This window comes from Acomys minous, assembly GCF_964271855.1.
Source record: "Acomys minous genome assembly, chromosome: 10".
Lineage (NCBI taxonomy): Eukaryota > Metazoa > Chordata > Mammalia > Rodentia > Muridae > Acomys > Acomys minous.
In genome coordinates, this window is record NC_140491.1 from 31,839,057 (window position 1) to 31,865,965 (window position 26,909).

Below are 26,909 nucleotides of genomic sequence, written 5' to 3' on the forward strand. Positions count from 1 at the left end.
TAGTTCTCTCGTTTTCAGCTAGGAGCCTACCAGATGTAACAGGAGCAGCGGGGCCTCCCGACTAGGAGGACGTCAGGGAAGGAGAGGTTCTGTTTCTGAGTTTTAGCCCAGAGCCCCTGGAGAAGGAAGTCTAAAGTCTCAGCAGCCTCCTTTCTAGACACAGGATGCACCAAAGGGGTAGCAGTAACTTTGTGCTCTCCAGCATCCGTCCATCCATCTGTCCGTCTGTCTGTCTATCCATCTATCCGTCCATGCTAGATGGTTGGCTCATACATAGAGAAGCAAAGGACATTTCTGAAGGGATGGGACATTTCCATGACTTCAACTGGTGGTTTCTGGACATCTTTCCATCTACGCTGTTCCTCCAACCCCTTCTGCTTTGGGGATATTGCTTCTCTGCTCTCAGAGGAAAGTCGGGAGTCTTAGCCACTTACAAGGCTTTGAGAATTGAGTCCCCGTGCCTTTTGATCACATCTTTCCTTTTTCTCTCCTAGCCTCTTTGGCATCCCTTCTCCACTGCTTCATGAGTGGATGGGGCATCATCTAGTCTTGGCCTGGTCACCTGCTGTTTCCTAGGCCTGGAAATGTCCTTTTTTAAACACCCCCAATGCCTTCTCTCCGCCCATCATTTCACATCTGTGATGTCACCTGCTCAAGGATGTCCTCTGGCAACTCTAGTGTGTTGACATCCAGGACATCTTCTCATGCATCTTTCTAATGGTGTTTGCACATGCCAGTTACTCCCAATGGGACACTAGGTACCTAATCCAGCCTCTGTCTGTGGCTCCTCTCTGGAGCTCATGCCTCTGAGTGCAAGGCTCTGCCTGCCTGGTTTGGCTATGGTCTCCCCTGACTGGGCACAGGCTTTGGCAAGTGATGGGAGCTGAATAGGTGACCGCTACATCAAGTGAGTGGCCTGAGGTCTTTGAAGTGAAAGAGCTTTTCTACTTGGGTGGAAGGAGCTAAGAAGAGACTATGTGCAAAGAATGGGGAGGGAGGGGCTTGTGTTGTAGGACCAGGGAAGGGAGGACCCTGGGTGAGGCTGAGGTTGCAGCACAGGTCCAGGGGTGGGAGTGGCTCTGGGTGTTGTTCAGTCAAGGTTCAACCTGGTCCAGAGGCAGCAAGGAGGTCTCTGGTCTTCTTTCAACTTATAAAAAGTATGTTAATTAATTAATGTGTGTGTGTGTGTGTGTGTGTGTTTGTGTGTGTGCGTGCGTGCGTGTGTGTGTGTGTGTGTGTGTGTGTGTGTGTGTGTCTGCCAGAGGGAGTCTGTCCCTCTGGCCTTTTAAGCCTTGTAAAATATGCATAACATGTGGCAGTGTGCGTGAGCACATGTACACAGGCTGTGGGAGTCAGAGGCCTTTGAGGATCATGGAAGTCATACTAGGTAACTTTAAATGGGCCCTGTTGTCCTAGGTCACTTAGATGGACCCTTCATTCTGGCCTCTGAAGTGCAGTTGAAAGGCCTCTGATCTCATTACCAGCCATAGTGACAACGGTGTCCCAGCTAGGCGAGGAAGGAGGCCAGCAATAAAAGATGTGTATGGTTTCGCCTTGCGGCAAAGACTGGATTTCATCCTCACTGAAACTCTCAGATGTGCCCTGAGGCCACCATTATTTGACTACCACTGAGGACTGGCATTGATTAAAAGCCACAGTCTCACTTCAGACACGATAAAAGGAGATAATAACGCAGGTCCCAGAATCAATTGTCTGTGAGAATAATGGGCCATGCAGACAGGGCCTGGCGTAAGTGTGTGCAGTTGTAGTTTACGTTCTGGAGTGCCTGGGGCACCTCGGCTCGTATGCACAGGGGCCACCGTGGAGGCCCAGCCTCTGTATGTTTGTAGAGAGCTGGCCCTGAGATGGAGCTCGGGACTTACAGCTGATAGACGTTTAGAGAAGCCGTGCCATCTGGGGCCCCCAGCTTGGGATAATGGCAATCAGATCTTGTGCTTCAGGGCGTAAGCCGAACTCCCGCAGAGGCAGGGAGGAATGCACCCTCAAGTAGAAGCTTGCAAAAGTTTCCAGAGTCTTCCCAGAGTGCTTCCGCTCCAGTTTTCCACCGAGGCCAGGGCTCTCCAAGACCCTTCTCTCTAATCATTTCTGCTCACCCCGAGGGCTGGAATTTCCCACCCAGGGAGCCCTGGACTAATGCAGCTGGGTTGGCAGGAGCTTGCTGTGTGTGGAGAGCCATAGATGGGGCTCGGAGTCTCAGAACTTCCTTCTCCAGGATCGAGGTGATCTGTACCCCTACCCACTTGCCCTAACTGGCTGCTAGGACACATACTTTCAGGGTGTGGAGGGAGCTTTGTGTTTTAAATCACATCTGGCTGCCAGCTTCTGATGAGATTCCCAGCATCCCTTATGAATATTTAAGAGCATGCAAAGCAGATGTAAATGTATACTGTGAAACCATACCTTAGCTGACATGGCCGGACTGTCAGTGAACAGTTGAGGAGAGCACCACACAGGAGGCTGCTTTCCTCTACTCAGCCTCCCCCCACCCCCCCACCCCCCCACCCCCTCACCCCCCCACCCCCACCCCCATCCCCACCTCAGGATTCCCATAAAAGAATCCTTTCTGAGGTCTTGTCTCCAGTCCTATGGTGGTCTTGTTTCCCCAGAGCAGACCCTGGGATAAGACATGGATTTGAATGTAGGAGAGAGGTAGATGGCCACCTAGCCCAGTGTTCAGCCAGCAGGCAGCTGGAATTCGGGTCCTGTGGAGACTCAGGGAGAGCATGGGGAAGGGACAGTCACTGGTGATGTTTTACCTGGAGAGTGAGGAAGCTTGGGTTGCTTACCCGTCTGCCTTCGTTGTCAGCGTTGCTGCTGGAGGACTGCTTCCCTCCGGCACATGGGTGCTGCCCAGGAGGGCTGAGTCTGGCAGTAGAAGAGGAGAGATTCAGACGTGGACACTCAAGGCCAGCATGTGGAGTGAGGGTCTATATAGAGCCAGAAGCTTCCAAAAGGAAGTGGGGCATGATCGGGGTCTTTAACACTCTGGGATCAGAGAGCCAGGTATGCTGGCTGGTACCTGCTCTGTCCAGAAGGAAGCATTGTGGTGTGGGGTGGCTACCTGCTGAGCGTTTGAAAGTAGATGGAGAGGAGGGCTGGATACTTCTTGAGTACCATGCACTTGAGCCCACTTAGATGATGCTCCACTAACGATGGAGGAAGAGGAAGAGGCAGAGGATGGGATGGTGTGGCAGTGTTCAAGGCACGGCAGGGGTGCTGGGGCCAGGGCTTTTTTTTTTTTGAGGTGGTTGCGGGGGGGGGGGGGGGAAGGACTTTTGGGGTCAGGAAGGAGGCCAGTGACCTTGGTTGAGGCAGCCATAAGGGTGTCCTGCACGGGTTCAAGAGTGTGTGGCCCTCTGACTGGAGAGCAGTAGTGGGAGGTTGCAGAGACTGCGCCCTCCTCTCCCGCCCCCAGCAACTAGGAGGGGATAAGAGGAATTCAAAATGAGTGACTTCACACCAATGGCAAGGACCTGTGGGTATCTCTCATCTGAAAGTGCCTAAACTGCACGGCGGGGGTGGGGTGGGGTGGTTAAGCTGGCAGGGAAGGAGGTGTTGGCACAGAGATAGCATATAGAGCTGCAGGCCAGCCTTCCTGTCCCAGGGCCCACATGGGGAAGCTGAGTGCTCTTGTCAATCCAGTGTGAGTGGAGGGTGGTGAATTCATGTGCTTGTGCAAGCCAGCAGAGCACACGAGGGAACACTAACAGTGAATGGTCGCCAGCCCCTTTCTCAGGCAGCCCTTGAACTAACACTTTCCTTGCTTCCATCTTCCTAGTACTGAGATGACAGCCCTGTAGCTGCTGTCCCTCACAACGAATGTTAATTTTAACAGGCGATGAGGACCCACCCATTCTGTCCAGTTGTGATTTTGTCTGTGGTGTGTTCATGTGTAGGGAAAGTACCAGAAGGAAAGAACAGAGGCTCCCCTGAGAGGGGATGAGATTTTGTCTTAGGCTCATTTATCTCATTTCTACCCCCATTTCTGTCACAATTGTTGCTATTTTGATAATAAAACTTCCTTGTCAAAAGAGTCAGAGTCTAGGAGCCCCAAGCGGGCGGTCTAAACTGTTTGTTCCTCTGTTTGTCATTGTCCACAGCCCCAACCTTCCTCTGGGAGTGTCACCTGCAGCCTGATGAGATTGCCCTCCATAGCTCTGAGTAGATGGCCCTGAGAGACTTAGAAGTGGGATGCTCTTTACGAATACCACACTCTGCTTCCATGGTCTTTAGACTGGAGCCCTGGGATTGGGGTCTACGCACACGGAGAAGGGGGTGTTTTGCTCTCCACTAAAGCTCCCTTCCCCTTTTCCTTATCACGTGCCAGGGTGCCCATGGCAGAACCAGAGACATGTGGCTAGTTGGGCAGCAAAGCCACGGTGCCAGGAAGCTCAGAAACCAGCACATGAGAGGATGTTGGACTTGGGGTAGACCGTTCTCCCAGTAAGCCCAGTAAGCTGTCCCTTCTTATTAGCTGATCCTGATGCCCCTGGGTCACTCAGGATTTTCTACATGGGCCGGGCAGGGAACAGACAGCTGGCTGTTTATCAAAAGGCTCAAGGTTGTGGCTTTGACGTTACTCTGAGTGAAGCCGACTCCTTCCTTTGAAAACTATGTGCCTGGGCTGGCAGGGTCCCTGTCTCTCTGAACCTCACACATCCCCCTGCCCAGTGAGCTCAGGGGGTGGGCCTCGATCCCCCAGCTGCTCAGAAAGATAAGATGCGGTAGTGCTCTGAGCACTTGTCTTGGGAGTGAGCTTGTTATAGTAAAGGAGGTTACCAAGGGGATGGTGTCCGGGTATCTGACATGGAGCCAAGATCTGGCCGGTGCCCTCCACATAGCTGCTCTGGGTACAGCAGACCGTGTGAGGCATCACACACTCAATTTCTGACTAGAAGTGCCTCTTCCTTGCCTCCCATTGATCTGGATTTCCTTAACCTTGTTTCCTCATGTGGACTGTCACCCTTTCCTGCCTTACGGTCACATCGTCTCCACTGCCTGAAGATTTCATTTTTTAAGCATAGGTTGGCCTCAAACTTACAACAATCTCCCTGTCTCCCAGCCTCCTAGCTGCTGGGATCTCAGGTGTGGTGGTGCACTCATATCTACAAATGCAGGCATATTGCATTTAATTCTCATTTTTTAAAAAATGAGAACCTTCCCAAAATGGATCGTATAAGTTTCTGGGGACAAGGGAAGAGCTTTGTCAAGGCCAATATGTTCTGGACTCTATAACCTAGAGATTTTTCCCTCAGGAGTCTGTCTCTTCAGCTGGAAGGGGGAGGGGAACCAGCGGTTTGTAAGCATTTGACTGGCAGTGTCCCTGGGATTCAGCAGGTGTCCTAGAAACAGATAGCAGTGGATAAGATCACTAATCTCTCGGTAACTTGGAGTCATCATTAGATGCATGAGGGCGGAGCCATAAGGAGGAGGGATGCTGCAGATGGGTTGGATCCTGGCGTGCTTTCCCACCAAATGCGTACAAATAAAACCTAGCAGTCAACCATTTGCTCAGTTGCCCAATGCCTGTCACAGGCCAGGCACGTGCTGGATTCCGGCCAGTAGCTGGAATTATCTGGTTGTCAGGGGCTACTTAGCCAGTGCCAGGGGTCCCAGGCTACCTGGAGTCACCATGGGTGCTGTTGAGAGCCCTTCTTTCCTGTAAGGTGATGTGGCCATACTTCTTGTTGTCACTTCCTCCTGCTTGCTTGTGTGTGGCTTTGACTTTCTTCTGGACTCCCATAGCCTAGAAATCTACACTGCTGAGTGACCAGGGCCAAAGTAGGGTGTCGTGCTCTCTGAGCCAGCAATGGCAAACTCTTTCCAATGGTGAATCTAGGGAGCTTTGTGTGGGACATTGTGACGTTTGTTGTGCTTCTGGTTAGGAGCTGACACCTATGTCTGTCCTCCCTCCCTCCCTCCCTCCCTCCCTTTCAGTGGAGCAAACACTTCATGTCAAAAGTCTGGGTTTCATAACCCATGCTAGGGGAAGGCAAGATCAAGCGTGTCCAGGTAGTTTTCTGCCCCTAGGTTTGGAACATGTGGAGTGCCAGGCAACACCCTGGTTCCGGGAGGAGGAGCAGCATGCATAAGAGGGTCGTGCCTGTTATTGGAAGGCACTTAGCTCTATGTGAGCCAATCGGATTCTTGTCTGAGCTCCTTTCATCCTGGGACTCTCAGCTCTCTGGCTGCTATGGAACTGTGCCATATAAGTCTCCCTTTGCCACATAGTGCGTGGCCCACCTCTGGAGTGCTGCTGGGATGTCCCGAGCTGGGAAAAGGTTACTTCTGCATCTCTTGATTTTGTGGGGAGTGGCTAGGCCCTCATCCCTTGATGCCTCCTCAGCCACAGACTGGGAGAGCTGTTATCCCAGACCCAGCCAAGGGTGACTGTCTTTACAATCTCTACAGTTTCTTCCCAACCCAGGCATTGCTTCCTTACCAGCCCTTCACTCTCCTGAAGACTAGACGTCTCGTTCTCACTCAGTGCCCGCCTCTCTCCCCCCACTCTCTCCCTCCTCTTCTTTTCCCTCCTTGGTTCTCCTAGTGATGCTTGCACACATCTTCAGACAGGGCTGAACTCCCAGCTGTGATCCTCATGCGGATGCGGATGCGGATGCTGATGCTGATGCTGATGCAGATGCTATCCTGATGCTACAAGGGCCCTGTGTGTTCTGTGAACGAAGCTTTCCCTCACCAAATTAAAAAAAAAGAATCAAGAAAGCTTTTAAAAAAATGTGAAACTGTATAGATAAAGCAAGGGTGGGAGGAAGAATATTCAGAGAACACTGGTAGGGACAGGCTTGGTGCATGTCATGTTGAAGGCCAGTCATAGATAGGAGAGCTTCCTAGCAGCTAAAGCAAAAAGAGAAATATGCACAGACAATGGTGAGCAGTTGCTCAGGAGAGCTCCCTGATCCCCAGTGGTAATTGAGGGCTGCAGCGGGGGGTGGGGGGTGGGGGGGGGTGGGGTGGGGTGGGTGGGGGGGGTGGGGGGGGTGGGGGGTGGGGGTGGGAGGGAGAGTGGTGCAAGGTGGGAGAGGGTAAGGGGGGAGGGGGCGGGGGGGGGGGGCATCAGCTATCCTGGTAATAGACACAGTCTGTTTCAATTCAGCTGTTACAGTGTCTCAGATGCAGTTTGGGGGTCTAGTCCTGCTTGGTAGGTGGTGTCTACAGAAATCAAGACTTCAGTTTAAGGTCATGGTTTTCTCCACTCCCAAGGGCCCCGTCTGTGCAGGTCTTAGAAGCCAGAGAGGCACATGGGAGGGGGCGGGTGCTGAAAGAGACCACCCACGGAGCTGGCTTATTCCGAGAACAGGAAACATTTTGAAAACCTGTGAGTGACATTTGTATCCACAGTTAGTTAATAGGACAAGATGAAAACAAAAACTGGAAAGAAATGTCTGTTTCTGCACATTCCAACCTGTTAACTTTCCACATTGCATTGTGGTATCAAGACCTTCAGCTCACCATGCACTCTCCAACCGGGAGACCATCGCAGCTAGATCCCACCCACAGCTGAAACTTCCTGCCTTTCTTTCTCAAATGGACTGGGCCCAGCTTCTATAGCTGTGCTCTGCAGGCCAGTGTGAAGCCTTAAGCCTGACACCCAGACTCTGTGGGCCCCGTCTGCCCTGCAGGTGTCTGACCAGGGCCCTATATATGATGTTAAGGATGGAATAATAATTAAAGCCGCTCTTCCGTTTCCCAGGAGGCTGCTCCCGGAGCTTCATTAGCGAAGTGCATAACAGCCTTGCCGTGCAGATCACTGGGCAAAATGCAAACTGTTCAGAACCTCCGCAGTTTTGAAGCCCAGCCACATAAAAGAAGGCACGCTGATAACAACCCCGGAACAAGCCGGATGTGCCTTCTCGAAGCTTTTCTGTCAGCTCCTAGGGTGGAATCAGGGCTCCAGGTCACTCTCGTGATAGCACAGCCCATTCCTACCATCTGGCTGCTGTTGCCATGGGAAGCCATAATCTTTTGGTAAACATTCTCAGTCTCTGTGAGTGTGTGGCAAGCGTGCAGTTCTTCGGGGAGCCCCGATGCCCGCCCTGCCTTTGAGAGTCCGGTGGCTGCTGCTTCCAGCACTCACCTCTTGGTCTGAGCTCACTTGCCCTCAATAGGCCCTTTCCTGCCTCTGTCAGCCACACCAGGCCACCAGGCACATTTGTTTCCTGGCCTCTCCTTCTTACAAACCTGGGACATTTTTACCCCTATGCTGAGCTGCTTAACAGGGGAGTGAGGGACTAGTCTTACGTGGATGGCAGCCAGGTGTGGGCCTAGGGGTTCTGGAGTCACGGTACCTGGTCCTCTCTTCCTCTGCCCTCTTGCCTGCCTGTTGGGATATGCCTGTGTGCTCGTCCTACCACCTTCCTATACAATGAAAGCTAGCTAGCGGCCAGGAAGCAACTTCCTGGCCAGAACCAACCTGGTTTCTCCATGTCCTAAGATCAGTGTGTGTGTGTGCACACGCGCTCAGCTACAAGGGTCTCATCATCAGATTTTGGTAGGCAACCAGGAACGCTCACTGTGATTTTATATAGTGTCCCAGACTCCCCAATGGGTCTCCAGGAGACCCTCAGTGTCCTCATGGGTGAGACGGGAAGGACTGCTCTCCACAGGAAATTGACACGAGTGATGGGGACCTTGTTGCACTTGCTGGGAGCAACGGGAATTCTGGGGCTAGGCCTAAGAGCCACTCAGGTCAACACTCTCCAGCTGTGGCTCCAGGAGCCTTCCTCGTTCTTTTCTGGGTCTCTGGCTCCTGCGCTATGTTGGCTTTTTTGCCTATGCTAAGTGCAGGACTTGGGTGCCTTGGGGTGGGGGTGTGGCCTTGCTGCTTGCTTGTCAGTGAACTCAGGCTCCCCTTGGAGCAAGCTTATGGAAGAGAAGAGCCTTCATTCAGATGAGGATAAATCGGGCTTGCTGGGCAGAGGTAACATCTCTGGTTGCAGATCTGAGGCCAGGACCACCAGAGCTTGCTGACTGGTGAGCATCTGAGTGGGTCCAAGGCTTCCAGGGGCTGAGTCCTGGCCCTCCTGCACAGTCGCTGCTCAGGCTGCAGCCACTGCTGAGACCACTTTGGAGGCCATTACCCCTGAGTCCCACTGTCTGAGTGACAGGCTCCGAAGCTTGGAGCTGCATACTCCAGGAGCAGGCCAGAGGCAGTGACCTTTGTTTTGCTCCATTCCGTTTCCAGCAGTCTGGGAAAGGATAGCAGATACAGAACTCTAGGTCATGGCCTTGTCATTCAGCAGTGGGTAGGTGTGTATGTCCCACATTCATGCCTCTGGAAAGATAACCCAGTCTTAAAAGTTTATTGCCAATACTTTGTCTTAAAAATATCTTTTAGAGAAGATACTACAGTGACTGTCCTTGGTAGGTAAAGTGATTGTTTTGAAAGTGTGAGGACTGACCTGAGATTGACCCTGGGTGTGGTGTTGTGTGTGTGTGTGTAATCTCACTACTGGAGGGACAGAGGCAGGGGGATCCCTGGGGGATCCCTGGCCAGCCAGCCAGCCTAGCCTAATTAGTGAGTTCCAAACCAATCAGAGAGCCTGCCTCAAAAAAACAAAAAACAAAAAACAAAAAACAAAAAACAAAAAAAAAAACCCCAAGATAAGCAGCTTCTGAGGAATGAAAGCCCAAAGTTAACCTTTGACCTCCACATGCATGCACACACACTTGCACATACATGTACACACACAGCTCCCCCCCCCCCAAAAAAAGACACTTTGATACTTATTTTGACAATCTTTAATGTGACATTTGACCGAGAGGGAAGATTTGGGCCTGGATTTGTGGACTTTGCTGACTGATTCAAAGAACAGAGGGCACAAGGGATTTGTTCTCTGACAGTATGGTTGCTCCTTCTGCTGGCTTAAAAATAGTTTTTTTGGGGGCGGGGGTGGCTGGAGAGATGGCTCAATGGTTAAGAGCACTGGCCAGCATCTACATGGTAGCTTAGAACCATCTGTAACTGCAGTTCCAGGGGATCCAACACCACACAGACATACATGTAGGCAAAACACCAATGCATATAAAATAAAAATAAATGAAATTAAAAAGATAGTTTAAAAGGTGTTTTCTTGTTTGGAGAAAAGCATCTCCAGCCTCTTCTCACAGTTTACCTCACCTCGGTGGATCTGGTGGCAAGGAGGCCAGGTTGTCAGGGGCACAAATCTGGACCGTGACGGCAGGGGGCCTTTATGCAAAACAGTCCCTGTGGTGGGGCCTCATCTGATGGTTTCAGAGAGAGTCTTGGGGGTTCTACAGTGCTGAAAGGCTCAAAAGCTTGGGGCTAATGAGTGGCTAATTTGTGGAAATCCCTAGGGATTGGCTCGAATTTGTCTGCCACGTCCTCAAGATGAGCTCCAAAGAGGAGGCCAGCTGGGCCGTGAGAACTCGAACCTTCTGTGGATGCTGGGCGCTCACAGTGGGACACCCTGCTGGGACGTGGCCTCCTGCTTTCATTTAGCGACAGAGGGGAGTGAGGGCTGTGGGCTGCATGCACACTCCCAACTGACATGCACGGTGCCGCAGATGCTCGCCGCTTCTGCAAGGCTGGTGGTGGCAGAGCTGGAGTCGGGGGACTGTCCTCTGCCCACCTATGCTGCTCCTTTCTTCTGAGATCATGGTCCTCTCAGATTGGGCCCTCCTGTCACTACCTCGTTAAATCTTCACGGCCCCTTTAAAGCCGCCATCTCTTTACAGTCCCACAGGAGTTGGGGACAGGGATGGGGTGCTCAGTATGAGGCCTTCTTGAGATCCTGTTGCCTAGATAGTTGCCCTCCTTACTTCTGGAATCTTTTTTTTTCCCCTCTTTGGCCTTCATGTTGTTGTAATATCCAAGGAGTCACCAACCAACTCATTCCTCCCCTCTGGGGGGTGCCATTGAGGTTAGATTGGGAGACAGTAGGGGCAGGGACGATGGTTTAAAAAAAAAAACACCTATCCAGTTTGTTCAGATATGGGTAACATGTAGAGGTCTCTCTCCTAAGGAAAACACACAATTAGGGAAGCACGGTGGTGCTGGTGGTGGTGGAAAGAGTGCAATTAGGGACCCCCTGCCTGGGTCTTCACATGGGGCAGCCCCTCACTGGCAAGGCCTGCTCCTCCTCCTCTCTAGGAAGGAGCCTGATGCCCAGTGTACATAGCTCTGACCTCGCCACACCCTGTCCTGGTTCGTCGCAGGCCAAACCTGGCCTGCTGCTCACCCCACTGTTTCATGTACCTGCCAGTCTCCCTGGCACCGAGTGGAAGCTCAGTAAATATTCATTGACAGAATGAAGCCTCCCGCTGCCTGGAACGGTGCCGGACACCAAGTGGGCACGTGATAAATGTCTGATGAATTGGATGCGTTGAAGTCAGCAATGTGGATCGGCAGCCACTGCCAGAGAGACGGGGCGGCAGTTAATAAAGCCCTCACAGACCTGGGACATGAGTGAAATATCACAATTTATGTAAAGCTTTTCATTATAACTCTGCAGGGACGTTCCTCCAGTATTAGCATTTTTCAGACTCTCTTATCAGCAGCACTTCAAGGATAAAAGCCGGAGCTGCAGAAGGCAGCCTGGGAGAACAAACAAGAGCTATTTGCGCATCCCAAATAGAGAGGGCAGTGGGGCTGGGTCTTTACCTGCTTCACCTAGGCAACACCGCCGCTTAAAAGGAGGACAGAGTCTCTTCTGAGGGCTGGGACTTTGTGCATGTACACATATGTGTGTGTGCGTGCATGTGCACGTGCGTGCTGGGGTGTGCATATGCTGAGGGAAGCTGCCCTGCTCTATCACTCTATCTTGAGACACGGTTTCTCACTGAACCCAGAGCTAAACTGGAGGCCACCAAACCCTGATGATTCCCCTTCCTATGTCCCCCACAGTGTTGGGGCTTCAGGGGGCATGGCCACGCTTTTTAAAAAAACATGGGTACTGAGGATTTGAACTCGGGTCCTTTTTCTTGCTCAGCAAGTGTGTTTAACCATCTCCTAGCCCCTCAGAAATAATCTTTCTAATGCCTGATGTCCTTCCATAGGGACAATGCTACTTTTCCTATGGGCATCTGCGAAGGGCAGTGTGCAGACAGAAGCAAACAGCATCTTCTCCTCCCACTGTGTAGAGGGCTCTCACCGTGGCAATGTTAGCCTTGTGCTGCTAGGGAACACTGATGGAGAACACATTTCGAAGTCAAATGAGCTTTGCACCCAGTCTTGGGCTGCTCTTTCAAGCTTGGAGCCTGGCTGTGCTCACATTTGTCCCTGTACCTACTTGGTGGGCCTTGGTGGCATGCGAGTGGTCTTAGGTACAGTGGGTAGGTGCTTGGTCACTGGATGTTAGTGGTATGCTGCTGGCTGCTTTGAAAGACCATGGGTAGTCCTCAAGAACCTGGGTAGCCCACTGGTAGACAGCAAGAAAGTCAATGCCATCTCCAGGTTTTTTGAGTCATAATGTTTTTGTAAGAGCCTGAACCTCCACTCTGTGAAATACTGAAGTGTCTTAGGGTTACTATTGCTACAGTGAAACACCAAGACCAAAAACAAGCTGTGAAAGAAAGGGCTTATTTAGTTTACACTTCCTTATTGTACTCCATCACTGAGGGAAGTCAGGGCAGGAACTCAAATAGAGCTGGAACCTGGAGGCAGGAGCTGATGCAGAGGCCATGGAGGGATGCTGCTTACTGGCTTGCTTCTCGTGGTTTGCTCAGCCTCACTCAGCCTGCTTTCTTATGGAACTCAGGATCCCCAGGCCAGGAGTGGGCCCACCCGCAATGGCCTGGGCCCTCCCACATCAATCACAAACTAAGAAAATGCCTTATAGCCTCGCCTACAGCCCAATCTTACGGAGGCACTTTTCTCAACCAAGGCTCCCTGCTGTCCAATGACTCCAGCTTGTGTCAAATTGACACAAAACTGACCACAACACCATGCTTTATTTGATGTTCTGAACATGATCTTGCAGAATATCCAGGTTGTGGGGGGACTGGGCTCAGGAGAATGGTGCATGCCCAGTATGTGACCTTGGGGAGACATCCCCCTGCTGTGAGGCCCGGTTTCTCCTGTTGTCTTCACTGTGCACTACTGTTATGAGAGCCAATGTTGGTGATGGCTGTAACACGGCAAGGTCAGGCTCATCCGAGCAGTGACTTCCCTTTGTTGGAGACCCCCATGTCTTGCATCCCCTGCTCCCCACTAGGGTAGACAGAGGAGAAGCACACAGACAATATTGGGGGCAAGGTCTGAGCATCGTCGCCTGTAAACCGAGGTGACAAGAAGGACCACGTAATGCATAGCTGTGGTAAGTGAAGAGATGCTGGGGGGCCTGGAAGCTGGCGGCTTTGTAGGCAGCTGCTCGCATCCCTGCTGTGCCCAGTGCCACTGTAGTCATCCCCCCCCCCCCCCACCCCGGATCCACTTCTGCTGTCTGTTGGGCTGCAGCTCCTGCAGAGCAGTGCCTCTCCTGTCAGGGTGAGGTAGGAGGTGGGGAGCTGCCCTGGCACTGTGTCCACAGGGCTCCCTGCCTCATTCATCTATCCACTGGCCAGATGGGAAATCGTGGCCTGCTGAGGGAAGGGACTAACTAATTCATAGCAGATCAGTGATAGGACTCCATGCCCCTCACCAGTCTCTCTCTCTCTCTCTCTCTCTCTCTCTCTCTCTCTCTCTCTCTCTCTCTCTCTCTCTCTCTTTCTCTCTCTCACACACACACACATACTACACCACACCACATGCACTCATGGACTCGTGCACACATGCACAGTGTGTGTGTGTGTGCATGCAAATGTGTTTATGCAGACATGTGACATAAGCGTGGATGGCAGGGCTGCCCTCTAAGTTGCTGTGCTGACTGCGTGGGGCAGTTTGTTCAGTCATTGCACAGATGCAGGCAGGGCCTGACTGGGCTCCAAGCAGAACTGGAGAGACTGAGGATCCAGGAAGGAGCCTGAGCACCATGACAGGAAGAGAACTAATGGGCTATTTAACTATTCTAAGAGGTAATTAAAGATTCCACAGGGACAGGAGCAGACCCTGAATGGGATTGGAGGAGGCTTCTCTGAAGAGGGGAAAAAGAGGTCCAAGGGGCCAATCAGAGAAGGCTAAGGAGGTGAGGTACTTGAAGAAGTATTCCCCCCCCCAATATGTAGCATATGCAAAGGTCTTGAGAGAGACCTTGGCCACTCAGTGCAGAGGCAAATGAGACACAAGGAGTGGTGGAGCCGAGTGAAAGTGAGGTAGGAGATGGGCTGGGAAGCCTGCGCAGCCAGTGAGAGGACTTCACTAAAATCCAGCACCAGAGGCTAGGTTCTCTTTCTGTAGGAGGCCTGTGGCTGAAGAGCCTGTTGTGAAGCCAGCTGTTCCGTGCGCTGATACGGAAGCCTGGCTCAGGAGTCAGGACAGGGTAAGAGAGGACAGAAAGCCACCAGGAGAACCCACGCTGACAGCAAGAGGTGAAGCCAGCCTGTCTGTCCTCACTGGAAAATCCCTGGTTTCTGTGTGGGATGTCTGGAATGGTGACCCATCCTGCTTGTGCGTCAGCACCTGGTCTCCATGTGGAGATTAGGCCTGTGGCTATCCTGTGGTGGTGTCTCTGTGAGCATGGTCAGTAAGCTGAGGCCTGTGGACTGACTGAGAGCCAGGTGCTGAGGCTCTCAGCCCAATGAGTCTCTGAAGGAGGTAAGCGGAGCAGGGCAGGCAAGGACTGTCAAAAAGTCTTGCCTGTGGCTGCCCCATGTTCTTATGTCCTCTTTCCCTGGAGCCCAGCAATGAATTCTGTCTTGGAGGATAGAAAGTCCGGAGGAAGGTGCAGAGGAAAGTCATACAGGCTGTTCAAGGTCACCACATATGAACAGCACAGCTTGTTCCCGCTTGAGAGATTCGTGCCAATCACCCTGGCTGCCTCCACAGTGTGGGTGGGGAAAGCAGCCCTCAGATGTACAGGTTGCCTGAGATCTGGGGGTTGAAGGTTGGGGGACAGGAGACGTTCCTCAGGGGAGAACTTGAGGAACAGTTCTGCCTTGCTGGGGTGAAGCGGGGCCTGATCTCGGCTCTTGGCATTGAGGTGTGCGCTGGAACCATTCCAATCCTTGGGGAGAGAAGTGAGCTGACACCCCCTTTCATGCTTGAATCTTCCCTCCCGAGGCTGCTGTCAGGGCACCGCCTGAGCCCTGTGGAGATCAGAGGACTTGAGACAGGGATGCCATGCAGACTTGCTTACCAAAGCGAAGCGGCAGGCTCGCCCATAGTCAATGTGCTCCCAGAGGGTCTGGCTGGCTGGGGAGGGGGCATCCACCTCTCACCAGCAGGACACAAGGAGAAGGTGGCGCTGGTTTAGGCAGTTTGCAGCTCTCTGGCTGTTTGCTCTCTGATATCTGAGCATCATGCAGGGAGAGCGGGGCCCAGGCGGCATTGGGAACTAGCAAAGCCAGGGTTGGGGGTCTTTGTTGATGTCTGCAGGCTGCTAGGTCACACCCAGCTGCCTTGTTGGAGCTGGAAGAGCTGGGTGAGGGCCCGCATCTGTGGCAGGTAGGATCTGTAACTTCTTCCTTTCCCAAGGTGATGGAGATGACTCTGGCACGGAGCCCATGCCCTGCTATGAAGTCTGGCAGCATGCTGCGTAGCTTTTCAGAGACACTTATTAATTAAAAATGGAAAACAGTGCTGAGGAAGGAGGAAGCTGCTCTACCCAGATAGCCACAGCTGGGTTCTCTGCTCAGTTTCTTCTCTGGCTCTGACTCTTCTGGAATCAGGGACCTGCGCGGTGGTGACTTAAGTTTTTCTCTGACCACACACCTTTGTTTCCCTACTGATTCCTTTCTAGGCTTTGATGTCACAGGCATTGCCTTTGCCTTTCCACAGTCGCTGGAGAAGCAGCTCTTGGTCGTGGTGGCCTGGATTCCCACCCAATGGCTGCTCTAGAATGTGTTGGCTTTGCTGAAGTTATCCTTAGCTCCAGGTGAGCTGAGATGATAGTGTCCTCAGCAGGTGGCCCCAAAGAGAGCCCCAGACAGAGGGATGAAAATTAGGGAGCCAGATGAGACACACCACTTGCTTTCTGTAGGCCTGGTCGACAGCTGACTTGGCTGGGACAGCAGATATCTCCCCGAAAATGCTAAGCATGGGCCAACACTTTGGATTCTGGATCAGGCAGCCTCTTGGCAGGAGGTTGTGGCCAGTGTGCAGCACATGGTGGTGCACAGCTGGCCTTGCACGCACCAGGGCTCACTCACATGGGCTCATTTCCACAGCTTATAGCATTAGCTTCTTGTACAGTGCTGACTCCTCATCCAGCAGGCAACTCTTGGAATATGGCCCCACTGGGATTTTCCCATTTACTAAAGGTGCATCAGCACAGCCCAGTTACTGTGGCTTGGCTCTTCTTTCTATTCCTGTTGTCTTGAGGTGTGTGTGTGGTGTGTGTGTGTGTGTGTGTGTGTGTGTGTGTGTGCAGTGCCCTACCTTCTCCCAGGTGGCTGAGAAGCTCTGGATGCACATATATGTGCATGTGACACACACACACACACACACACACACACACACACACACACACATACACACACACACACACACCCCTCTAATATTTGGGGTTGAAACAGGAGCCAAGGATGGTATTATGCTGTGGTAGGAGAGGTTCACGAGGGCAGGGAGAACTTTTGTTGGCAGGAGGTGAACTGTTATACAAGAAGTCTGGCCGGGCGTGGTGGCGCATGCCTTTAATCCCAGCACTCGGGAGGCAGAGGCAAGCAGATCACTGTGAGTTCGAGGCCAGCCTGGTCTACAAAGTCAGTCCAGGACAGTCAAGACTACATAGAGAGACCCTGTCTTGAAAAACAAAACAAAACAAGCAAACAAAAAAATGCCTGGAGCAAAGGACTGTTGAGGGACAGATGGGAGTACCCAGTGTCTCTTGGGTAACAGGATAATGGCCAGGAGCTGGAGGGAAGGAGGAAGCATGGCGCAAGAGATAGCTGAGATGAGACACAAGGGCCAAGGCTAAGGCATTTGTCCTGTAGGCGCGGAGCTGTCTGGGTGGGTTAGCAGGGTGCTGATACGTGATAGCCCAGCCATCCTGAGATGCTTGTTCTTGCCTCATCGTCTATTGTCTTGCACCATCTGCAGCCCTCTAGGTGGAAACCCCAGAAAGTGGTGCTTGTTTGCACAGTGTAAGCCTGTCTGTCCCTGTGTAATAGGAAGTGGGCCATGGTGGTCCTAATGTCCTGTGGAGTCCCTGGGCTCCTGTTGCTTCCTGGCCAAGTCCTCAGGTCTGCCAGATGTTTTTGCAGTTCTCTGTATGCGAGCGTTTTATTCTGTGACATACATGGGTGGGGCCTGGGCGTCACAGCATCACAGAAGCTTTCCTCGGGGAAGGGGGGCCAGGGGGGCCCTGTTACCCTCCTTTTTGTTTCTGTACCTGGGACTACTTCCTTTGCTGGTTTTTGGTGGTTGGTTGGTCTGTTCATTTCTCTGCTGGGTGTGACTAGAAAGCAGTCAACACTGCCTGCTGTTGAGAAGAGCGAACGTCAGTATCTGCCACAGCAGCTGGGTGCCATGACCTGGCGCTCAGCCCACCTGGGATTAGGCTAGCCCTGGGTGGACACGGCTTCATTGGGTCAAAGGCAAGGGAGAGGCTATGGGAGATGGCTCAAATACCTGCTGTGTGTCAGCTGCTTCTCACTTCTTCCACCGTGAAGGAAGGGATGGGTAGCACCTTTGACTTTCAGGCAGGGAAACTGAGACATCAGTGAATGAAAACTGTGGCCAGAATCTGAAGATGGTAGGCCCGAGTCTGAGGATACTGTGCTGATCTCTCTAAGGAGCATAGACAATGCCCACTTCTCAGATGGGGAGATAGAGGCTGGCCCCCATGCTCTGTGCCTGTGAACTTTGTCCTCCTATGGAGAGGGTGATCCTCATAGCCCACCTTTGGGGAGAAGGGGAGATGGAAGTTTCCAGGTCATCACTGTAGCCTTAGCACTGAGCGCAGAGCATCTTTGTCTGAGTACCCTCCCTAGTCCCGGGAGTAGCCCATCAGTACCTGCTCTATGACCCTCCTCCTCTGCATCTTCCACTTCTGTCCTGCCCTCTCCTCCTATCTCCCTCTTCCTTCTCTCTTGCTCTCCTGCTTTCTCTTCTCTCCCCCCACTTCTTTCTTTTCTGTTTGCCTCTAACCCCAGCTCCTCCCACCCCTTCTCCTTCTTCTCCCCCTCCTTCCCTCTTCTCCCCCTCCTTCCCTCTTCTCCCCCTCCCCTCCTCTCTTCCACAGAGCAATCCTCATGGCCACCCACACAATGAGGCAATTGTGAGCTGGAGTCCCACTGAAGGCCGGGAACATGGCGGAGGCCTGATTTTCATGAATGATCAGATGCCCAGCCCGGCCCACTGCAGGCAGCAACCTGAGCTCAGGCAGCCAGCCGGGTGGTTTGCTTCAGGGCTTTGTCTGGGAATGAAGAACCCCTGGCCAGCAGCCATGTTGCCTTGGCAGTGGAGAAGGAGGGACTGGGATGGCTGTTGGGGCCTGTAGGGCAGGCTGGGTCAGCTGGGCCCCAGAGCCATGAGCCACTCAGTGCAGGGTGACCCAGGGGTTGGGACCCTGGTCAGATTCTATGGGTCGGAAGGGTCAGGCTGGCCTCATGGGCCACAAACCCACTACATGCCACTCCCAACATTCCCACAGTGGACAGAAGGATCTGGAACCACTGTAAACACAGTGCCAGCATGGGGGAGCATGGCGAGCCTTGGAGACGGCATCTTTATCATCTAAAGGACTCAATTAGTGACTATTGCTTTGGTTTTCTTACCTGTATCATGGGCATCTCAGCCCTGCTCTGCCTGGGGATAGTGCAGGTTGGTCAGAAGGGGACACACAAGGCATACAACATACGGTAGTCAACTTGAACAGTTTTCAAAATGACAGACCAGCACTGATGAGGCGGTGTCCAGGGGCTTCTCTGGGGTTGGTGTGGCCCTGCCCTCTGCAGGTTTATGTGGGAGCCCGCAGAAATGCCCTTTCCAGCATTGAGGTTGAGACACAGTGTCAGCCCTGTAGGTTCTGCCTCTTCTTCCTGGCTGCAGTGACACCTGCTGGTGGCCAGGCTGGCCCTGATCCTATGGCTTGTGGAGTGGTTCTCCCAGGTCCTGCCTTCTTGCTACCCAGGAGAATATCTGTTTAAATCCTCACACTGGCATCTCCTAGGAGCCAGAGTCTCCTGTCCCTTGAACAGACAATGTTCTTCCTCTCTAATGACTTGCCAGTGATGAACCTCATCTGGACGATGGTCTCTCTCTCTTTCTCTCTCTCTCTTTCTAATGGTGTATCAGAGATGAGCCTTGGTGTGGATAATGGCTTTTTCTCTAACAGCATCTCAGTGATGAGCCTTCTATCCGGTCGGCTCACTCTTGACTGAGGCTCGTGAGCCAAGAGTGGGCAACTGCGTGACAGGCTGTGCTTTATTCCAAAGGCCCTTGTAATGGGACCCATTAGGCTCAAGAGAATCCTGGAACTCTGTAAGGCTCCCGCTTCTCTTTCTACTGCCTCTCCTCATCAGGAACACCTGGCTCAGTGGTGGCTGATGTCACTGGAGGACCAGTGCACAGCCACAGACATAGACTTTGGTCAGCGACTAAATCTCTCTAAGCCCCAGTGACACCTCCCATCAAATGGGAATTGTAGTTCCTCAAGCCCCTGAGAATCATGGGATAAGGACTATAAACACTGACCCACCCCCAATCCCTGCCACCAAGGGAATGCATAAAGAACTCCCCAGGAGGTTGGGGACCCTCTGTGATGGGAGGGGGTTCTCCATAACTTCATGATCTCTGACTGTTGGCGGTAGGAGGGGCCTGGTTGTCTCTACTTCCCATTGTCTCCCAGGTAAGGTCCACCTGCCTAGTCTGGCCTCTGAGGTTCAGGAAGGGGACTCACAACCATCCTTGTCCAGGAGCCAACATCTGCCCCCCCCCCACCCACCCGGGGGATTTGCTCATGTCCTTGAGTTCTTGAGATGCTAATGCTCATTGTCCTGTCTTACAACTAGCTGACCTCATGCCTGGGGACCATCACCATTTTCTTGTGATGATCACATCTTCTGGCAGGCCCCTGCTCTGTGGTAGGTGGTGACAGCAAAGATTCTACACACAGTGTGTCACCTTCGCCACCGAGCCAAACTAGAAGGGACCCATGCAGCCAGCCCTCTGCCAGTCTGTCAGCAGAACATAGCCTTGTCCCCAGTCTGAATGCTACTTTGTGTTCATTCTGTCACACCCTGCCCTTCCCCCACTTCAGAGGCCTCCCTCCGTTCTTCCTCTGGTCATGACCCTCTCTAAAGGCCAGAAAGTTTGTGGGGCCAAGAAACCAAGCCACTCGGTGCTGACATCGCCCTTGTAAATTCTAAGAACTCTGGAATTCTGGGTCCTGTGGCCTAAGCTGGCTCCCAGGGCCAAGATACATCTTCTCAGGTTGTGTGGCCAGAGTGGGCTCAGGGGTATCACAGGCTAGGAGGCAAGGGGGATGGCTCCTGCTTGTGCAGGCTGGCGTCCGTGTGTAAGCATGCAAGGCCTTGGCATTCAGGATGGAACGGTAGTGCTGAGAGGGCCAGCGTGAGAGCTCCCACTGTGTCTGACCAGGAGGCATGAATGAAGAGGGCTGGGCCAGTGGAGGAGGGAGTGGGATGTTTGGGAGAGTTGGCCTGGTCTCTCCCGGGATCTTACTCTGGACTCTGGAATGATTTTAGGGGTCAGGATCATTTTAAAATTGAGGGCAGGGGCGAACGTTTCTGGAAGATGTTGGGTGCTTTTTTCCCCCTCTACCACATTAGCAGCCTAGATTTGAGCCAGACCCAAAAGCCAAGACAGGACAAGGATGAGGGGAGAGCACTGGCTGCCCTGGTTCTAGCCTCAAGCTGGCCCCATCACAGAGGATGGAGAAGGCCTTGAGCCCACTGAATGTCACAACCTGGCTCAGGCCACGTTAACCCAGGCCTGAGCCCAGTTAGAAGTCAGTGTGTGTGTGTGTGTGGGGGGGGCAGCCTGGGCACAGAAAGCCTGGAGTGGCTGGGACAGGTAGGGGAGAGAAGCAGACAGTGTGCAGGAATTAACAAAGCAGGGGGCCGAGACAGGCCTTTACAGTTGTTCTTACTGTCTGTTGTCCTTGGCGGTAGCCACCTTGTTAGCCTGCAGATGGGAGAAGCCACTACTGGAGCTCTGAGGAGGGTCTCCGAGTAGCCTCAGCTGGGTCCTCATGAGAAAACTGTGAGCACTGGTGACCTATTGACCAAGGGCTGGACCCCTATCTGCTCGCGATGCCTTCACAAAGCCCCCCTCCAAAGCGTCCTGCCTCAAGAGATTGGCCGGCATAAACTGACCCAAGAAACCATCCAGCCTGGCACCTTTTCTCCTTTTCTTCCTTCTAACACCAAGGATGGCAACACGTTCTATCTTGGTGCCCAGTCTAGAAGTAATGCAGCTTGGGTTCTTGGGGTCTGACCTGGCTGCCTCCTGCTGTTTTTCCTTCTTGAAGCTGTGTGTGGAAGTTGCTCAGGTCTTGGGTGTGAAAATTGCATCCACCCTGGTGCTTTCTCCATCCCAACACAGTGCAATCCTGGTGGATGGGGTCTGTCAGGCAGCGTGTGTTCTTGCTATGCTCCTCACTCCGGGGCTCACACAGACCAGGACCTCTCTTATAGCATTTATACTCCCCCTAACTCTAGGCTGGGTACCTCCATCTCCCTCCAGCCTGGTGCTTGTGTGTGTGTGTGTGTGTGTGTGTGTGTGTGTGTGTGTGTGTGTGTGTGTAGGGGGAGGCCAGTGCCTGTTATAGGCCCACTAAGTTTGGAGACAGACCTGGTGAGACAGGTTTTTCTTGTTGGGGGCTGCTGAGTCAAGACAGAGGGGATGGGCTGCCCTCCACTGGCCAAGGAAGGACTAGGAGACAAAATGGAAGATAGCCATCAGTGGGCACTGATTGGGTCTTGGGACCACCCAGGGAAATGTTACCACAGGAGGAGGAGGAGGAGGGGCTAGGAAGGGAGAAGTGGGTGGTAGTAGGTTTTAAAAATATATATTTTATTAATTTATTCATATTACATCTAAATTGTTATCACATCCCTTGTATCCTCCCATTCCCCCCTCCTGCTTTCCCCCTACTCTCCTCCCCTGTGACTGTAACTGAGGGGGACCTCCTCCCCCTGTATGTACATGCTCATAGGGTATCAAGTCTCTTCTTGGTAGCCTGCTATCCTTCCTCTGAGTGCCACCAGGCCTCCCCATCCAGGGGATGTGGTCAAATATGGGGCACCAGAGTTCGTGTGAAAGTCAGTCCCCACTCTCTACTCAACTGTGGAGAATGTCCTATCCATTGGCTAGATCTGAGTAGGGATTTGAAGTTTACTGCACATATTGTCCTTGGCTGGTACCATAGTTTGAGCAGGACCCTGGGGCCCAGATCCACCCATCATAATGTTCTTCTTGTAGGTTTCTAGGACCCTCTGGATCCTTCTAGAGAACACAGGGCTAAGTAGCTGAGAGTCTGAGAATTTTGCCCTGTGCTGTGGGAGCTCTTTGTTCCAGTATCTCGACGCTTCCTAGTGCCCTGATAAGCCTTTCAGGAAGCAGCACTGGCCCTGCCCTGGAAGCTTTGAGGATCATTAGCACCATCCTAGCTCAGTGCGCACACCGACTCACAGGGCATGTTTTGGCATTGATGTACTACGTCCACTTTGCAGATGAAGCAACAGGCACAGGCTATTGATGTACAGTGCCAGGCTCTGGGTGTCCATTCCCTGACATCGTCAATATTAATATCACTGTGGTCAGTGGGGCATCTCATGCCCTAGCCAGCCTGTTGCCAGGCTAGTTCAATCTCACTTTGCAGCAGCGAGATTGTCGACTTTAGCTGAGGTTTCTGCAAGATCACCATGCAAGGTGGGGACTCTCTTCCCCCACACCCTTCCTGTACCCTTGGTGACTTCTATTCCTTCACTCCAGCTTCCCTCTTGAGTTGGCCTCTCCCCTGCCTGAAGGGTCAGGTGACCTGTGGGACTAAGTCCTTTTCTCTCTGAGTCAGGGGTCACTGGGTCTTTTCCTCAATTCCATCACACAGCCCGGAGCTGGCATTCAGTGCCCATCACTCAGGCTACTTGTTTACACCATACAGTAGCAACTGTGCCAGGCGCCAGAAACACAACAGCTGTCACAGGAGGAGAGCCCCTGTGTCCTGGAGTACGTGTTGAGACGCTCTCAGGGTGAGAGGAGTGTTACGGGCACAGGGCTGCCAGGGTATCTGGGAGGGCGCGTGGAGGAATGAGTGAGCTGGGTTAATGTCATTCACAGTTCTTAGGAACCAATTCTTATACTCCACAGTCCAGATCTAGGGGGCAGGGCTGGCGCCTGCTGAACATGGTAAGAAGAGTTCTCTGGACCTCCTCCCCAGGGCTTGTGGAATCCTGAGATTCCTTCTCAGCACTGAAGGATCCGTGTGTGTGTGTGTGTGTGTGTGTGTGTGTGTGTGTATGTGTGTTGTGTGTGTGTGTGTGTGTGTGTGTGTGTGTGTGTGTGTGTGTGTGTGTGTTTCCACAAGAGGAAGTGGAATGGAGCATCCTCTCCCATATTTATAGTAGTGTCACTGGCTCCTGACTGCCTGGCTGCTTGCAAACACCCCAGAGGATGGGGTTCCCACTGATAAACCTGGAAAGGAAAGGAAAAGGTTTCCTTGCAGGACTCCAGGCCTGTTCTGTTTACCCCAGTCTCTTTCCTCCTGGGCTCCTGATACCCACAAGGAGGATCCTAGCCACCTAAGAGATAGATCTTGAGTTGTGTGAAAAGGTCCGCAGGCAGCCTGACTGTGTTGACACAGTAGACACTGCACTGTCTACACTGCATTCAGCCTTTCAGTTTGAGACACGGTTCTAGTCTCTGCTTCTCGTGCCTGGCTGCATCTCCATCACCCGCCTGTGATCTCTGCACAGCAGGCACTGTCTTGTAACCCTATTTGTGGGTCATCACCTGCAAGGATGCCAGATGCAGATACTGAGAAAACACAGCCAATCTGTGTGTGGTCACCTACCCCTTAAGAACCAGCAGGATCATCACCAAGGCTCTGTGGCATGGGCTTGCCGCGTGCATTTCTGCCACAGGTCTTGGCACCTGCCATTTCATCAATGCTCTTTTAGCAGTCAGATTGTCTGCCTGGCTTTCTCTCCACCCCATCAGCTTCCTTTTTAAGGCGGCCAACCCAGGCCCACCATGGCTGCTCTGTGGCCCAGTTTCCTTCTGTTTTTCCTATGTGATGTTCACAGCTGGATTGGGCTGTGTATCTTACTGATTGATTTTTTTTTTTTTTTTTGGTCTCCCTTCTCCAGCAATGTAAGCTCATATTGCTAGTTTTGTTCTCTGTTGTATACTCAGCTCCTAGAACCATGCCAGCACATAGTGGGCGATCAATAACTATGTCCCTCGTCTCCCCCCCCACCCCCCGTTTCCTTTGATGGGCTATAATAGGAATATTGTACAGCATTTCGTAGTGTCAGGAAACAGTTCCATCTGACCGTCACCTCCGAACTCCCTGATCAGGCATGACTAATCCCGGCTTGTGCCTCCTGCTGCAGGAGGGCCCCATTGTAGCACAGACATCATCTCTGTGGGCCTTCTCTTTGCTTGGGGAGGGTCTCCATGCCCCTGGGCTACTGTGGTGGTGAAGTGCCTGCAGTGCCGTTGGTGGTAAGGGTGTTACTGTGGCAGGTGCTTTTGGCTGTACCGTGGCCGGTGCTCCTGGCTGTTCCACGACACACAAACACACCAGAGCTCAGACAGGGTGATAAACAGCAAAGCTAATTTGATTTTCCAAAACGAGTGTCCCCAGAGGACTTTTAAAAATGGAGCTGGCATAAGGTCAGGGAAAGACAGCCCCTGCAGGGATTGTCGGTTCCAGAGGGAAATCCAATATTCCCAGCAACGAGGGAGTCCCAGCTTCATTAAGTGAAAGATGGTGACTTCTTAACCTTGTCAGGAACTGGGGGTCTTGGCTTGACTCATGGTTGTCCCCTGCTGGTGACAGTGGTGATGAATGGATGGCGATAGCCAAGGGTTCTCTGCTTTCTCTGGCTCTCTGGTTTTCCCTTTTTCCTGTGTGTGTGTGTGTGTGTGTGTGTGTGGTCAGTCTTTGCCTTCTGCTTTGTTTGAGGCAGGGTTTCTTGTCGTTTGCCACTGTGTACTCCCGGGGATTCCCCTGCCTGCGTCCTATCTCCCTGTTGGTGTGCCAGGGTTATAGATACATGCAGGCTACTGTGTCTAGCTTTAGGTGGGTTTCATGATCCAAATTTAGGTCCTCATATTTGCATGCCTGTGACTTCTCCTTTTCTCCCCCCGCTCTTCTCTTTCTTCTTTGTGTCTGTAACTAAGCCTGTGTATATGGAAGCCAGAGTTGACCTCACATACCTTTGTTAATTACTCTCCACTTTAAGTTTTAAGGAAAGTCACTCACTAAATCTGAAACTTACTGGTTTGGCCACCCTGGCTGGGTGGTCCCAGGGACCCTCCCTCCTCCGCCCTGACACCAGGATCGCAGGTACATGCTGCGGCTGTCCACGGTCTCCCTAAGGTTCAGCATGCTTGGACCACAAGCCCTGTACTGTCTGAGCATCTCTCAGCCTCGCCTTTTCTGGAAAGGATGCAATCCTGGAAATCTGCCGCTTCCTCGTCCCCCTTACACCCTCTGTTGCTTCCTGACCTGTAAGTGGTGAGTGTCCATCAGCATAGATGCTGCCCCACCCCATTCCCTCAGCCAGTGCTTGTCCTGTCTTCCCTGTTCTGTTTTAGTCTACACTATGTGACCCAGTGCACTGCCAAGCTCAAGCAACTTGCCTTAAAAAAAAACTTCTTGCCGGGCGTGGTGGCGTACATCTTTAATCCCAGCACTCAGGAGGAAGAGGCAGGCAGATCACTGTGAGTTCGAGGTCAGCCTGGTCTACAAAGCGAGTCCAGGACAGCCAGGGCTACACAGAGAAACCCTGTCTCAAAAAACAAACAAACAAACAAACAAAAAGATTTTTTTTCTTTCTTTCTTTCTTTTTTTTTTTTTTTTAAAAAAAAAAAACAGGCTCTCAAGCTAGCCACTATCTTCACCCCACCTCCACCTCCCTTTTGATGTGACTTTTGGAATGGAATTAATTTCTGACACTGGTGGTGACCTCAGTACTCCTCAAGCCCCTTTGGGAAGAGTGTGCTCATAGTGCTGCATTTTAGGGGCTCTGTCAGCGGTCAAGGCAGCGCCCCGGCCTGGAGAAGCGGAATTCAGGCTGTGCTCACTTTAAGGTGTGTCGAATCTAGGAGAGAAAATACCTTTCAAAGCAGACAGAGCTCAGGCTGGGCCAGAGCTCACTGCTGAGGGAGTGGCGGTGAAATTCCTGAGATCCGTCCTGAGAGGCAGAAGGGGGGAAAGTCCATAGCTGGGTACCCCCAAAGCCAGCCCTTCCAAGACCTGTGTGCCTTGGGGTATCATCAGCCCCCATTCCAATATAAGTAAAGCTTGATGCCAGGGTGACACACCATACATCTACTCATGTGTTCTCCTTTTTCCTCATGTGTCCGAGAGAACCTGTGAGGTCTCAGTGCTGGAGACAACCGGCCAAAGCAGAGCTCGATTTTCTGTTTTTGATTTTGTTTTTCTCTTTGCCTTTATGTTCTCATCCGTGTCAGAACAGGATTGTTAAAAACCAAGCGTCAGGACTGGGGAGATGGCTTGGGGTAAGATCATTTGCTGCTGGCCTGTTATGTCTACTTGAGTTTAAATCCCAAGCACACACATTTTTAAAAAAATGCAGGTGTGGCTGTATAGAAAGCTATAACCCCATTGTCGAGTGTGAGGTGGGGGGGGTGTTGTGTGGAGACAGGAGGATTGCTG

The 26,909-nt window shown here is 52.3% G+C and overlaps 1 protein-coding gene across 4 annotated transcripts in view; it reads left to right on the forward strand.

The window, feature by feature from the left end:
- The window catches only part of SORCS2 (sortilin related VPS10 domain containing receptor 2), a 438,679-nt gene that overhangs the window by 120,387 nt on the left and 291,383 nt on the right, over nucleotides 1-26,909 (forward strand). The gene's annotated exons all lie outside the window — the stretch shown is intronic.